This window comes from Nanorana parkeri, unplaced genomic scaffold, assembly GCF_000935625.1.
Source record: "Nanorana parkeri isolate BGI_ZX_2015 unplaced genomic scaffold, ASM93562v1 scaffold958, whole genome shotgun sequence".
Lineage (NCBI taxonomy): Eukaryota > Metazoa > Chordata > Amphibia > Anura > Dicroglossidae > Nanorana > Nanorana parkeri.
Window position 1 is genome coordinate 117082 of NW_017307226.1, and position 16699 is coordinate 133780.

General features: G+C 46.5%; 1 protein-coding gene across 2 annotated transcripts in view; it reads right to left on the reverse strand.

Moving 5' to 3' along the window:
• Positions 1-16699, reverse strand: part of RAPGEF1 (Rap guanine nucleotide exchange factor 1) — a 127808-nt gene that overhangs the window by 110721 nt on the left and 388 nt on the right. The window lies entirely within an intron of this gene.

The following is a 16699-nucleotide window of genomic DNA, read 5'->3' on the forward strand; positions in this document are numbered from 1 at the left end:
GCTACACATGTTGGGTATCGCCGCGCACGCCGGAGTGAGAGCAATAATTCTAGGGCCAGTATTTTGGGGTATCTCTAAATTGATGACCTGTGGGGGCTTTTAAAACTTCTTCTATGGACTTTTTGGGGTACTGGGGTTTTTCGCCATTTTACAGATGCACGCAATTTGTAACCTGGGCATGTTGGGTATCGTTTTACTCGTTGTAACCTCATCTTTTATATTTCATTAAAAAAATTGGTATTTTGTTGTGTTTTGGGGCGTTTAATTAAATTTTTCACTAAATATTGGGGTTTAATAAGGAGTTGCGCTAATATTGCGCAACATAAAAATTTGCAACTACCACCATTTTATTCTATAGGGTCTTGGCATTCAGAAAATATATAATGTTGGGGGTTTTTAAGTAATTTTCAGGCCTAAAATGTGGAATATAACATGGGTGCAAAAAATTAAAAAAAGGCCTAAGTCATGAAGGGGTTAAACTGAATTCCCCAAAAAAACCATGAGTCCTCTGATAGATACAGACATTTTCTGGACACAACCTTTCTGCAGCTCATCCACTCCACTTGCAAAGGCCGGGTGACAAGGCCGTCCCATTCACCACAGTGAAGGTGCCCATACACCTGACTATTATCGTACGATGGTTGCGGGTGATCCCGCGATCGTACGATAATCGGCAGGTGTATGGGCGACCGCTTCTACTGTAAGGTCGTACGACTTTCCTCTTACGAGCAAGCTCGAAATGATTTATGAGCACGCTCATACCATTTTCGGCGGGTTGGTGGCGTGGTCGGAAGACGAATGCCGGACGGGCCAGTGTGCAAGCGCACACTGCCCGCTCAGCACTGCATTCATCGGAAGCCCTCCCCCCTCAGCGGGGAGGGCTTCCGATGATCGCAAGTACGATCTGCCTGTCCAAGATGGGCAGATCGTACGAAATTGTAATGACCTTACAACCATCGCACGACCTTCGTAGTGTATGGGCAGCTTTACCCTGCGAGAGGGAGGAGAGGGATTTACTGGCAAAATCACCAGGTTCATGTAAATAAAGAGAGAATCAAGTATTTGAATTATGCAGCATGCTGATCTAAAATGATATTTGAGCTGCATTATTATTTAAAATAGGCTCTAGTTTAGGATACAATATAAGGGTGTGTATCCTTTATCAACTAGACAACAGATGAGGCTTCAAACATTTCAACCGACAAGCCACAAAGCAGTGAGGGGGCCCCAAGTGGCCCTATAAGCACCAGCCTACCTTGCCTGCCCTAGAGAACAATTCTATGTCTTCCTTACACCATCCAAAACAAAATGAGACAAATGTTTATAAATCCTCAGTAATCATTTTACATTGTGACCCATAATCAGAATCCCCGCCACTGCATGCAATAAACATTCGGCAAACCAGAAGCCAAAATGGATGTCACGAAGGGTCAAATAAACATTTAAGAATGTAGAAAAACAAACGCCTTGCAAGGATTTAAAAGCGTGGGACAACCAGCATCCCATCTGCGGGCTGTAAAGTGTCTGCCAGCTGTGCCTTTTGCTCATGAAATCTTCCACAGGTAAATAAAAGCCGGAGCCAAAAGATCCCTGTAAAGTAGATGCAGAAATCTGCCCCAACTTGTAGGCTTCCAGGAGGAGGATACGGAGCAAACTGTTGACAGCAGACTGACAATTAGTGTGGAACGGAAGCGGCATTCCCTCCAGACAGTCTGTCCCCTCTGACTGACACCCCATATGTGTGATACTGGAGTTATTATACCTACCAAAGGGATTTGTAACTGCAAAGTGGATCTGAAATTTAAACAGCCCTGCCAGACAACATAACCAATACAGTGACCTGACTTTTCTCTGCCGCAGTAAAGCTATACATCCTAGTCACCTCCCAGCCTGTGACTGGACAGGGAAGGAGCAGCAGAATACCGACGAGTCATTCCTCTGCTCCCTTCTTCTGCGAGTAGGTTCCTCATAAACACATAAGCATGTAGTACATCTGACTGGCTCCTAGGCCTGCTCCTTCCTCTCCCAGTCTGCGTGTTGCTGCACAGGGGATTACAAAGGGCCCAATACCATTTAAAATGAGGCACTTACCTAGCTGCATTTAAAAACACAAATCATTATTGTTTAAAAGGAAGAACTCCGGGCAAACAAAAAAACACAACAACGTACCTATGCAGTGGGGCTGCCCCCGCACTGCAACAGTAAAATGCTCGTTTTGTTCAGGGAGCTCAAATAAAGCAGTTTACTGACCTGATCCTCACTACCTCCGGCTCCCTCGGGGCTGCTAGACGCGGGGACGCTGAGGAACAGTGGAAGGGGAGAGAGGTAAGCACTGACCACCACGGGACCAAGGATCAGGTGAGTATATCTGCTTTATCTGAGCCCCCTACACAAAACAAGTACTTAAAAAGGAGAACGATGGGGTCAGTACTTTTCCCCATAGTTTTCCTAAGGGTCACGGGGGGAGGGGCATAAACTAGCGTCCTCCCGTCACCCAAAGCTCAGTATACCGCGAGCTACAGCTCACAGTATACTGAGACGCCGCACCTGGAACAGATCCCGACATTACTGTCAAGATTCACCCAGCTGCGTGATTGACAGCTGGCTCTGCCTATCTAGAGGCAGAACCAGCTGTACCCGCCCCCTCCCCGTCTGTTCTGCCAGTCAGCGCTTGAGGATCGGAGCGGGGAGGGGGGAATCCCTGCAGGGAGCCGTGAGTAACAGTCACGGCTCTCTGCAGGGACATGATCGAGAAGTGAGCGAGCGACGATATGTGTTCGCTCACTTCCCGATCTATTGAGCCGACGTGTGACAGTTTCATTGTCACAGGTCGGCTCAAACTATGAGGCTGAGCGAAAATCACTCGCCTCAGAATGTTCTTTTAACCATTGCAGTGCGGGAGTAGCCCCTCTGCAAGGGTAAGGTGTTTTTTCTTTGCCTGGAGTTCTTCTTTAATGAACACGTCAACACATTACATTAATCTTTAATGGGGAATTCAGGATCATTAATTGGGAAACAATTAATATGGAATTCAGGATCCAGTCTGTCCAATCTAGGAGCCAGCAGGATTTTGTTTTAGGCGCCAGCTTCATTGACAACATCTTGCTAAAACCTCCAAAGTATGACGCCAGTTGTCATTTCTAAGAAGCATTAGCTACCGGGCTCCTGGGATTTGTCCAGCTCTGCTTTAATGTAAATAAATCAATATGTGTTTCTGTTCTAAATAGTGTTTGTAATAATACATGTGCCCAGGGGCAGCCATATTTTATCATTACATTAGGCGGCTACAAAAAAACCTGAGGCGGCTTCCACTCATGAAAATCTGCAACTGAAAGCAAATAACACGAAGCGGCCTCAAATTTTGCAATGTCAGGTCAGTGCAATGTCTCCAAAATCCCACACATGATGCAAGCCTTGCACAGTTCAATGAACAGTTATCTAAAGTTTGGTCCCAGCTCGCAGAGATCAAAGCAGTCATTGACTGCAACAAAATGAGGACAGCTATTGATAAGAGTGGCTGTGAAGGATACATTTCCTCTGCTACAGAAACACTGCTGACCTCCCATTCCTGCCTTTCCAGAGCACATATCCTCCGAGATAAGGGTCCACTCTGCGAGGGTCTTATCCTGCTTCTGCCTGGCTACAACATCCTGATAGTACACTGTCCTGCACAATGGGTTAAGGTCAGAATAAACTCTAACAAAACACACTCCAAAGACCAGTGTCTCACCTAGATCAAAGCGCTGTCGGATATCTGTCTGTTGTCCTGTCAATTGACAATACAGCCAGGGTCCAAGCAGCTTTATGTTGAGCCTGTGACATTTTTTTTGACATGAGGCTTCCCACTAGGAGAGGTGCAAAGAACGGTGTGGAGACATGCCTGATGTGCCGGACACGACACCACAACTAAAACCCGGACCGGAAGCTACTGCTCTGCCCAAAAGTGATCTTACAGACTTGGCTAACATGTAGATGTGGCCCATATGCAGGAGGTAGTCCATTCTTTAAAAAGGAGAACTATGGGGTCAGTGCTTTTCCCCATAGTTCTCCTTGGGGTAACGGGAGGACACAAACTAGCGTCCTCCCGTCACCCTAAGCTCAGTATACCACGAGCTACAGCACGCGGTATACCGAGACCGCCGCATCCGGGACGGATCCCGACATTACTGTCGAGATCCACCCAGCTGCGTGAGTGACAGCCGGTTCTGCCTATCTAGAGGCAGAGCCAGCTGTGCCCGCCCCCTCCCACGTCCGTTCTGCCAGTCAGCGCTGGAGGATCGGAGCGGGGAGGATCCCTGCAGGGAGCAATGAGTGACAGTCATGGCTTCTGCAGGGACATGATCGAAAAGTGATCGAGCGACGGTATGTGTTCGCTCACTTACCGATCTACGGAAAGGTGCCCAAAAATCACTGCAATGTATAGAACAGATTTAGATACATGCGACTCCTACTTACAAACGGAGGCTACTACTGTACAGCAGGGGTAGTTGTAATGCTACCACGCTCGAGCTGATGAGGAGTGCCCGTCTTTTTGGGTCTGGTCCGTAGTACTGTACGTACATTACAGGAAGCTGGCTATTGTTAGACGTGCAGACGAGGAGTGCCCGCCTCTTCTTCCGGGTCACTGTCAGGTTTTCACTGCTGTCTGTATTAGACAGATTTAATCTCACTTCCTGTCCTTGAGACAAAAGGAAGTGAGAGGAAATCTACCCCTAGGAAGGGAAATTCACTCCTGTAAGAGTTATCACGGGGAAAAAGGTGTCTCCACCGATGCCAAGCCCAACATTTTCAAAATCCAATTGTCACAGGGACAGAAAGTGAGGTGAAATCTTCTGCACAGGGGCACACACAGCAAAACAAACGCTACAGGGGGTTAACCGTTCCCTACGCTATCCGAAACGAAAAAGAAGAAAAAAGAATTGGGGGGCTGGAGTTACACCTAAAAACTTTACCTGTTCCAACTTACATGCAAATTCAACTTAAGAACAAACCTACAGTCCCTATCTTGTTTGCAACCCGGGGACTGTCTGGAAAGGGAAATGCAAGGGTCCTACTTATCAGGAAAACAACAAAGCAAATTGACATGTCCAGCTGGTGGAATGACTTCCCTCTGCCAAACTTTCCCACTCACACATCATAACTGGCGCCAGAGCTCTGCCCAAATGTCCTCCTTTCCCCGTGTACAGTTGCTGGGAGAGCCTCAAGTTTTCACTCTCATGTGGTTTCAGCACCTGTTGAGTCTGAAATGAATACAGATTCATCAGTGAGATATCTGACTGGCAGTGCTGAGTGGTATTCCCTACCGCCCATCTGTCACTGAGCTAAAGCATGAAACAGATCAGAGGTGAACTGCAGCTCCAAGAATAGCCAGAGAACTTTCCTTGATGAGTAAAGACAGAACGCAGCACCGTATCCAACACGAAGAAGAATCTAATAAATCAAAGTGAATATGACAGACACTGAGAAGATCGAGTGTTTAAAACAAACCCTCTGCATGCTCGAAATCACCATACAAATCAAGGCAAGGTACCTCTGCCATAGCACCGTTCCCACAAACGGGGGGGGTCCTGCACAATGCAACACCCTGGTTTTACATACATTGGCTCCAAGTTCAACTCACATTGCAACTGAAGAAGCCTCTCCATAGATCACCAAGGTCCTAAATTGCATTGAGGGGTCGGGTCGGTGGAGGCCTCAGTGCTGACTGAGAGCACTTTCTACAAAACGCAATGGATCGGAACGCAAGCACTAATGTGCCTGCGTTCCGGGTGCAGGCAATTGCACTGCGGGCAGGGGGCGTGGCTGTGGTGCCATTGACTTGAATGCACCGCCACGCCCCTGAACACAGTGAGCCAGCCGGCTTGCGTTCCAGAGGCCGAACGCACTGGAACGCAGAGTTTGTGGTGTGAACCGGCCCTGAGAGAGAGTTACAGACGTGCTTCACAGCCGGTTCACACTGTAGTGTTGTGCTAAAGGATTGATACCCATGCCAAATGCACTGTGAATTGCACAGTGCAATCCATTCTACACTAGGTATAGTGATGCATTTCATTTCCATTCATTTGAATGGTATCCCAACACCTCTCGGCAGCGTTACCACAATACCGTGCATTGCGTTGAAAACACAAGTATTGCAAGCACTACTTTTTTTAACTGCAAAACAACACACGGCATTGTGGTACCCCACATTGAGCTATTCTGAAATGCTTGCCCGCAGGGAGGTGCATCAGGGTGTCATACAAATGAAGCAACCATTCAGCGATTAGGGGCTCCATTAAAACAGCTCAACATGTGGTACCGAAATACCATGCGTTGTGTAAAAAAAGTAGTGCCATTCAAATGAATGCCTTTAGCACAACGCTATGGTGTGAAGTGGCAAATGTACATGCATGTGGACCTGAACTCAAAAGGTAAAGAGCTGCTATGTTATAGGGAACATCTACAGATGTGAACTCACTGCTGGCATAGTACCTGAACAAAAATTGACTTTTTATTTTGACTCTCTCTGGAAAATAGTGGCACACTTCCTGTGAGCTTTATCGCTGTATATCTGCAGTGTGAGATCTAAGGCACTGCTGCATTTGATCACTAGCTTTAAAATGTTTGTGCTTCCCAATATTCTCCATGCTAGGGATACACCGATACCAAGTACTGTACTCGGTACAAGTACAGATACTTTTCCAGCTCCAAGACTAGACTACGGAAAAATGTAAAAGTTAGGAGTCGGCTGTCATTTGTAATGGGCACACGGAGCTCCTGGGATTAGTACATCTCTGTTTTAATAAATATAAATAAAAGGGATGCACCGATACCATTTTTGCAAGTACAAGTACTGATATAGAGCTGCAGCTAACGATTATTTTCAAAATCGATTAGTTAGCCGATTATTAGGTTCGATTAATCGGTTAATCGGATAAACAATAAAATAAAGTTTCAAAAATGGCTCCAGTGATGGGACTACTAGTTTGTATTGAGGTTGTAGTCCATCACAGGAGCAAGCTTGGAGCGGTGGAAGTAAAAAAGAAAAAAAAGATAGTGTGGTGTGCAATATAGTGAAATGGAAAGTGTAAAATTATACAGCAATGAATGCAGAATGGCACCGGCTATAGAGGACTGCAAAAGCACATTATACAGCGCAATGCAGAATACCGCCAGCTATAGAGGAATACAACACATCCTAGCAATAGTACATAATAGCTGGCGGTATTCTGCATTGCGCTGCATAATGTACTATTGCTAGGTTTTGTAGTCCTGTATAGCTGGTGGTATTTAGCATTGTACCACTTTATAACGTACTATTTCTGGGATTTGTTGTAGTCCTCTATAGCTGGTGGTATTCCGCATTGCGCTGTATAATGTATTATTGCTGTGACTTGTAGTCCTCTATACAGCACAATGCAGAATATCACCAGCTATAGAGGAGTACAACAAATCCCAGCAATACAATATACATACGGTGTATAATGTATTGCTGGGATTTGTATTCCTATGTATAATATACAGCACAATGTCCCATCAGCTATAGAGAAATACAAATCCCAGCAATACGTTATAGAGTACCATGTGTGGGAAAGTGCAGGCTTACCTGAGCAGTCTTCCAGCAACTTGCTTCTGAGATTGGACCTATCAGCGGCTGTCATCCCCCCAAACCTGCTCCTCCTTACTACATCTCCCCGCGTCCCTTGCCGATCGTGGATGTGGATGGGCAGGAAATGTGACGCGGGGAGGAGGTGCGCCATGTGGAGCGTGAATGCGAGCGGGTCTGGCAGCGGTGAGCGTGAGGTGGGGAGGAGGTGCGGCGCACAGCGTGTGGAGCTGTGAACAGGGCCAACTGATCGGAAGCCGATTAATCGATTATTGAAAAAGTTGACAACTTTTTAAATAATCGATTATAATCGATTATGTCGATTAGTTGTTGCAGCCCTATACTGATACTTACCCAAGTACTCACAGACACAAGTACTGATACATTTTTGTTTATTCTTATGTGACAGTTTTTGTAAAACAATACAGACTAATGATTTCAGGACAGTGGTGGAGCGCCAGAGCCAGGTCCCAGCTGCAACCGCTGCAACCCTGGTAGTTCTCATGAAAATGCCAAGTATTGGCACTGGTATCTGAAAAGTATCGGTGCATCCCTACTCCATGCTGAAAAGGATACTGTACCAGAGGACCTGCAGACATCCGGCTATCTGCTCCTGCTTCATTCAATCTGTAGATCTGCGATTATGAACATCTCCGGCAGCTTCTTGAACATTACCCCATCAGTTATCGGGCGGGCAGCTTTCACATGAGAAAGCAAAGCTCTGCTACTCTACATCGAGAGGAGATCCAGTGTAGAACAGGTCATAGCGATATTTCTGAATTGAGAAAGCCGATTGGATGTCCAGTGAAACATCTTCAAGGAAAATACAGCAAGTCCAGTTGCCTTGACGTATCTTTTTACAGAGAAGTCATAGCAAGTCAGTAATGGGAAAAAGATCACCTGCACAGAGATCACAGGCAATACCGGGGACTAGCTGTTTAACCTCCGCTGCTCTTTTTTTGGGTGCAGCTTGCACAGTTCCGGTCCTCTTTAAAGTGTCTATACAGGTTAGTGCTGGGAAATCCAGCCTGGCTTGGGTACATATAGCCCACTATTTAAACAGATGTGGCCATTTAAACAATCTTGCATATGTAAAGGAATGCCAAGACTGCAGGAAAGCTAGCCAAACACTACTCGAATTTTAGAACTCGAGCCCTGCTGATTCCGGCCGAAATTCAAACAGTGTGTGGCCCAATCGGCAACTCTCCATTCAACAAAGCAAGATTTTTCAATCGACTTTTTTTATTATTATTAAATTACAGGTATGTTACCGTGTTTCCCCGAAAATAAGACAGTCTTATATTTTTTTGGATCAAAAAAAAAAAAAACACACTAGGTCTTATTTTTGGGGTATTTTTTTTTTAATGTACAACGATCAACACTTATTCATGTAGAAAAGTCTACATGTATTCATGTACACAAATATGGTGATCAGGACAACCAGGGCTGCCGTACCTTTCCAAGAGAATTTGCTAACCAATCGCTGGCCGGAATGAGCGAAGCGCACTTTCACTATAGATTCCTCACAGGCGGAGTGCATTTGGTATCACTCCGCCTGTGACAGGAACCGGTGCTATAGAGGAGGCATAGGCTTATGCGGCTCTGCTCCCTCCGGTGCCGTCTCGCTTCCTCTAGCGCTGGCTTCATTGGCACCGCTGAGTCTCTCCCGCGGCTCTTCAAGTTCCCCCTTATGCCACCACCGGCCCTGGGATCGGTCACAACTAGGTCTTATTTTCGGGGTAGGTCTTATTTTCGGGGAAACAGAGTATAGAGCGCCGACAACTTACGCAGCTCTTTAAATAGTTGCACATTCACATCAGTCCCTACCCTCAAGGGGCTTACAATCTAAGGTCCCTATCTCACATGCATACATAGAGGGCCAACTTAGGTCTCGTTCACACCTAGGCGTATTGCATATGCGCGTCTGTCGCAGGTTTTTTACCGCGATTCGCGGTAAAAAAAGTTGCGCGTTTCCGAAGGCTACTTGGCTGTATCCCAATGGAAACGTGCAACAAAACGGCCCAAAGTAGTACCTGTACCTTTTCAGGCGTGGGCCATTTTGTAGCGCGTTAGGGACGGTCGGAAATATGCCAAGGTGGGAACGAGACCATTGAATACAATGGTATTTATATTTTTTAGCGTTTTGTAGAGCGATCGTCGAGCGTAGAACACGCTACAAAACGTTCAGGTGTGAACGAGGGCTTAGAGAGGAGCCAATTAACCTACCAGCATGTCTTTGGCATGTGGGAGGAAACCCACTAGAGCACAGGGAGAACATGCAAACTCCTTGCAGATAGTGGCCTGCCTGGGATTCGCACCAGGGACCCCCGTGCTGCAAGGAAGAAGCGCTAACCACTACGCCACTTTGTCACAGGGGCCAGTCTGAAGATTCTAGGCCGAAAAGTAACTGTAACCAATATGCTGCAGTCACTGTTTGGGTATTTAATAGCCGGCCGGGGCAGTAGCAGTGATTGGAAGGGGGCGATGGGGGAATTGAGAAGTGCGGATGAGGGAGTCGAGTGAATAGTCCAGCTTAATTCTTCTTTCAAAGCCAATATGGATTATGTAATTATAATATAGGCGACGCTCTTGCTTAACAATGACATTTAGAAACAGTGGGCTAGGCCTCCAACATCTCTAGACACAGGCGAGTATCAGCAACAAATAGGTTTGTTCCCGACAAAAGTGGCCAATTTGCTTCAACGGCAAGTGACCTCTGACCTCTTATCTACATCATGAAATTCATCACTAGTACATTATTTTAAACAAACTTCAACTCATTCCAGTGGAATATGCTGCTAATTTATGACATTCTTCAGATAGAATGCACAACAGGAAGTTATAAGAAATTCTTCTGTCATTGGAATGCGTGAGTGGAAACATTTGGAAACCATCACTACCTTTCAAGTCTGGTGACAGTGCTAGCACAGTCGGCTAGCACACAGCAATGAATGCCAGAGTTGGGGGCCACAGGATCTGATGGTTGTCCTGCTCTTGGGGCCCATTATAACCAGAATCTCACTTTCATTGCCCCATACTGCACCGGTCATGTAAAAGGAAAACTGTTTGAGTAACAACAGCAGCTCCACCATTAGACACTTCAATCAGGAGGCAGACGTTTGGATCGATTTATTCAAAGATAACCATATTTATACAAAAGGAAGTGTAAAGAAAACCCAAAAACTAAAACTATGTATATGAAAACAATCTCTACCAGTTAAAGAGGAAACATTTGGATTGCCAGAAGAGAAACTACAGTTTACTGTCATTATATTCCATGCATTTCCTCTTTTTACTTCAAGTATAAACAAAGACTAACATTCATATATACCACGCTGCCAGCTGAAGACCCACAAGGGGGCTGGTTAGCCCAGAGAAAACCTTTCTTTTTAAAGAAGACTTCTGGACATAAATATTCTTAACCCTTGTAGTGGGGCCACCGCTGCACAACAAGGGTTAAGTGCTCCTTTGTGTCTAGGGATGACATTTAAAAAAAAGTTATACTCATGCCTAGGGACATTTCATCGCTGGAGCAGAGGACACAAGCTGGGGGGGGACCGGGGTAGCAGTCAGCCGGCTCCAAGGTTCAGGTGAGTACCGTATTTTGCGCTCCATAAAAGGTGCACCGGACCATAGGACGCAGGGAGGTTCTGTTACAGCAGTAGTTAGTCACAGCTGAGACAGGTGGCGCAGTGATTACAGCGCCACAGTCTCAGTGATCACAGAGCAGACGAAGAACGGACGTTCTTCGACTGCTCTACGGTGAGCTCCTATGCCGTGGTCACGGGTCCCCCAGAGGAGCGGGGAACCCCGAAAACCACGGCAGGGTGGCCCCGGCGGATCGCCGCCGCCACTCGTTTTGATACAAGTGATCTGATTAGATTACTTGTATTAAACGAGCAGCGGCTCCCACTGTACATTTAGCTCTGCTTCTCCGGAGCAGGACTAAATGTACAAAAAACTACTTGCCTTGCGCCCGAAACTGCATTTCCCCGAGCGTCGCGCGATAGGGATTCGCTCCATGGAGCGAAAAATACGGTATATTTTTTATTTACGGCCCTAGTTGAAAGCAGTTATCCCTTGCATTACAGGGGGTAACCCCAGTGCAAGGGTTAAGAGTCCTTCTTTAAATTCAGAGAGAACAGTTGGATTGCTGTCTGTCTCTACCTAGGGAAGATTTCCCCCATTGCCTAATGACAAAACAGAAAGGAAGAGGAAATCTTCCAATATAAGGGGATGTGCCACCTTTGACCAGTGTCACTAGAAGAGGTGTCCCCATTGGGAGATTAACCCGCATCTAGTTTTCCACAAACAAGGGGCAATGGTGGAATTTTATGGAGAAAACGTCCCCATTGAGGTCAATGACAATAACTATACCCGACAGAAACACCAACAACTGACCCTTCCTCCATCCACTCACTGCAACCCAATGCCAAAGGTTAGTTAGCTATGACTAAGGCAGAAACGCGTCAGCGGTTGTGCTTTGTACACATGCATGTGGAATAAAGTTTGCATTTCTTTGGAAGATTATCGTGTGCTGGTTCCACAGCTTTTGCGCCTATTGCTCTGGAAGAGAGTCATCCGTGCACCGAATGTGGATTGTGGGAACGCATGATAGGGGCGAGCTGTGCACTTCATGTTTTCAGGCTGCAGGTTAGTGTGGTAGAGCTGCCATTATAACAAAACCTGTTGCTTTGCTTTAGAACAGGTTCTCTTTAAATTGCCAAATATTTAAATTGATCTTTCAACCATGGCAAAAGTACTTTGTGGAAAGAACATTCCCAGAATTGCTCATGTAATTGACTGATTGTCTCTGCCAAAAATCTGCATGTAGAGTGCCACTATCTGTGTTCCGGAAATCTCTCATTCCAGGGCAGACCCATCAACTGTGGAGTTCATTTATGAAAAGTTCTCCCCACCGATCGCATCGGGTCCCTTGAGGTCACTGACATGCAAACAAGTGACATCCGCCCGGCTATATGCTGGGCAGAACCTTTATAACTTAACCCCTATGTGTCATGCTCTAGTGCTTTCCCCTGAAACCACGAATACCACTTCTAGGAGTTGGGTCACAGTAGTGGCAGCTGGGACAGGTAACAGTCACCATGACAGGTTCCCTTTAAAGGTCATTCACACTAGAGTGCCATTAGGTGCTTTTATACGCGTTTTTAATGGTTTTCTAAATGCATAAAAATGCATCTAAGGATTTCTAATGGATCCATTCACACTTTGCGTTTCGATGCTTTGAGATGCAGTCAGTTTAGCTGCGTTTCGGGGAAAAAAGTAGTCCGGTGCATCCGGGAAATATTTTTAGCTTCTAAACGCACATGTAAACGCAAGATGCGTCTAGTTGCTGAAATCTCATTGGCTACTTCAATAGACTGTTTAATGGACAAAGGACAGATGCATCGAAAAGTTTAAACACGCGTGAACGCATGTCATGTTAAGCTTCTAGAAGCATCTAGCCTGACAGATTTTGCAGACCGATCTCTACCTAAAAACACGAGCGGACTCCACTGTGCGCGAGGCCTAAATCCAGAATTAGCGGACGCTAGGGCTAGGTTCACACCTGCACTACACCGCACGACACACAGGACGCGCGAATGTTACCCCATTAAAATCAATGAGACCGCGCAGCAATCGCTGAGTGCACTAGCACACGATCGCGCAGCCCCATTGATTTCAATGGGGTGTCATACGCTCAGCAATCGCAAAAAAAAAAAAAGAAGATACAAGTACCTTTTTTGCGACACAGGACTCGTGGGTTTTTTTTAGCTGCGAACGTATTCACGGGCGGAATAGCGGCGGGAAACCGTGCTATCCCCCCATGGTGCGACTGGGGTGCCATTAGGAAATAATGTATTGCGATTGTAATGTCTGCCCTATATTGTAAAGCGCTGCGCAAACTGTTGGCGCTATATCAATCCTGTATAATAATAATGGCACCCACAGTGCGATCGGTTCACACCTTGGCGGCTCCCGATCTCGCGCCAATCGTGCACAAAACCGTGCGGATTGCCACGCGGTCAGAAGTCGCCAAGGTGTGAACCTAGCCTAAAGCGTTCTTATCTGTCACGGTCACATGGTACAAAGTGATTAAAAATACATCAAAACTGATATTTTTATGTCAAGTTGCCATAAAGTAAAAACATCTTCACCTCGGAGCAAATGGATTTTAGGTTCTGCAAAAAAATTAAAAAGGCAGGGCCAGGAAGTGGATGCCGCCAATGTCCGAAATGTCTATCCTCAGATGTATCAGTTTCCGGATCTGGGTGGACTGGGGTTAGTCTTGGATCATCCGGGAAAAAAAATCTGACTTCAGTGACACACAGCCGTGTTTACAGATTGCCCTCCATTCCTTGAATTCTCTCGTTGCATGCAGGTGCCAACATCTGCTCAACAGATGTGCATGAGCATTAAACTGGAAATGGAGCTACTGACATACCGAGACTCTACAGCACAATGACCCAAAGGTGCACAATTCACTCCCTACACTTCTCCTTTGTATCCATTCTTTAGTAATGAAACGTGTGTTGGCTGTTTCCAGATTTACATTCACCTCAAACTGAATGTCACTTGGATGAGGCAATGATTGGATGATGGGGTGTACCTCTGCTCTGACTTCTGACCAATGTTGCGGTCTGGCAAAAAGTAAAACTTAAAGTGATATTAAAGGAGAACTATGAGACGGGTGCTTTTCACTCACCTCATAGTTCTAGCCGACCTGTGACAATGAGACTGTCACAGGTCGGCTCAGTAGATCGGGAGGTGAGAGAACACATACCGGCGTTCGCTCACTTCTCGATCCTGTCATGGCTCTCTGCCGTGACAGGGGAGTGGCTGGATTCCCCCCTCCCCGCTTCGATCCGCCAGCGCTGACTGGCGGAACGGACGGGGAGGGGGCGGGTACAGCTGGCTCTGCCTCTAGATAGGCAGAGCCAGCTGTCAGTCACGCAGCTGGGCGGATCCCGGCACAATTGTCGGGATCCGCTTCAGTGTCTCAGTATACCGCGAGCTAAGCCTAGGGTGACGGGAGGACGCTAGTTTGTGTCCTCCCGTTACCCTAAGGAGAACTATGGGGAAAAGCCTTAACCCCATAGTTCTCCTTTAAAGATTATATTTTTATTTTTTTTCCCTACAAGGAGACCTACCTTGGCTGGAAGCTGTTACCATTTTTCTTTAAAAGTTTGTAATTCCTTTAAATTTCTCTCATTCGGCTCAAAGAGCAGAGAAACCCATTGTTTTCCACACCCACACAAGACAGCATGGGTGTATGAATGAATAGGATGGTAGAATAGGAATTGCAGCTACTGGCTATTGTATTCAGCAGCTGTTGCTCCGACAGATGCGGAAAATCCAAACAGCGCCTGCAACTGATCGGAAGCAGGTGCTGCTTAGCTGAGAATTTTTGGAAAAGCTCCTTCGACAAACGTAAAAAATGTGTACGGACAGGGCCACTCCTGCAGGAATCAGATGAAATTCAAGCGGGTTATGATCAAGAGTCATGTGTGGGGGTTTGGTGCAAAATCCAGTACGCCAAAGTAAAAAACTGTGAGTGACACCCCCGTCCCAATTAGTTGCTACATGAACATTCCCCGACCCCCTTGTGATGTGTAGTACTGAGGAGGGGAATGCCCAAGCCATAACTGAATGGGCCGGGAGGGGGGTTTGTAAGGTTCACGCCAAGCCCCCTCTCATCACTAAATGGTCAGCTTCCCATTCCAGTGTGGTCAGATGTCACTCAGATTCAACATCACATGTCCTGACCCAAAAATTCCCCAAAATTCCCATCATTCTACAGACCAAACTGCAATATGAGACATTCTCCTTGAAGAATCCCAGAATGTGCAACAACATCATACATATGTTGTGACTGTCACAATGAGGAAACTCACGCAAGGTCTTTACTAACGACAATACGGACAGTTTCCGTGGCAACTAGACAGATTTTATTTGCGTTTATTTGTACATTTGTGCCCCGGAAACTAGCGGTTTTGTAATCTGCCGGTTAAAAAAAACGGCCTGCAAAGTTTCCCAACATTAAGGACATTTAAATGGATTTGTGAAGCGGGGAGTCATCTTTGGGCTGGGTTCACACCTTAGCGTATTGGAAACTCGCGTTTCTTACCGCGCGGTTTTACCGCGATTTGCGGTAAAAGAAACGCGTGGCAAACGCAGGTTTCCGAGGGGGTATCCGGCTGTATCCTTATGGATACAGCCGGATATGCGCATTAATACGCCCCGAAGAAGCTCAGGTACTTCTTAGGCCTCAGTCACACAGCTTAAAGTCGGGTCCTTGGAGGGACTTGCGTGTAGCAGCCTTTTCTTCCCTATGGGAGGTCACGGCCGTCCTCAGACGCAAACAGGATCCATGCAGCACCTGTCCCTCCCGCGAACGGCCCCATATGGGCGTGCACGCCGCACGGGCGTGCAAGCCGCACGGACGTGTATGGCCCGAGTTTACGCTGTGCGAATGAGGCCTTAGGTCTTGTTCACACCAAGCGCAGAGCAGATCAGTTGCAGACCGGATTAAAACTGCGTCCAATGTACTCCAATGGTATTTTTTGCTCCAGTTCACATCGCAGCGTGCAGTTCCAGAGCAGGTGAACAAACTGCAGCAAGCCAAACGCGTTAGCCAAAAACTCGTCAAAAAGACTAGCGTGCGTTTGCAGAAACCTGACCGGATCTGCATTTGGTGTGAACAAGGCCTTAAGTGAAAATGGTAAAAACAAGGAGAAAAACAAACAAATAAAAAAAATAAAAGAAGTAATCAGCAGCAGCCAACATGATCCTCATCGGTTTCCTGCCAATCGATCTCCCCAAAGCCAATTCTTATTGTATGTGACCAGCAGCTGCTCCATACAGGTGACACCTCGCTGCACGAATCATAGAGGGGACCCAGGAGCCCTAAACATTGGATCTGTCCTGCAATTACCTCACCCCCATGTCTTTCATTCTTCTCTCCTTCCTCCAAGAATAACAGACCCTCCCTCACCTTTCTCTCCCCTGTAATCATTCCCTCACCATCATTGTCACCCCCATCACACCTCTCTTTTCTTTATCTTCCTCCCCCCTGTAACTGCAATCCTCCCTCTCCTCTCTCCCTACCAATCA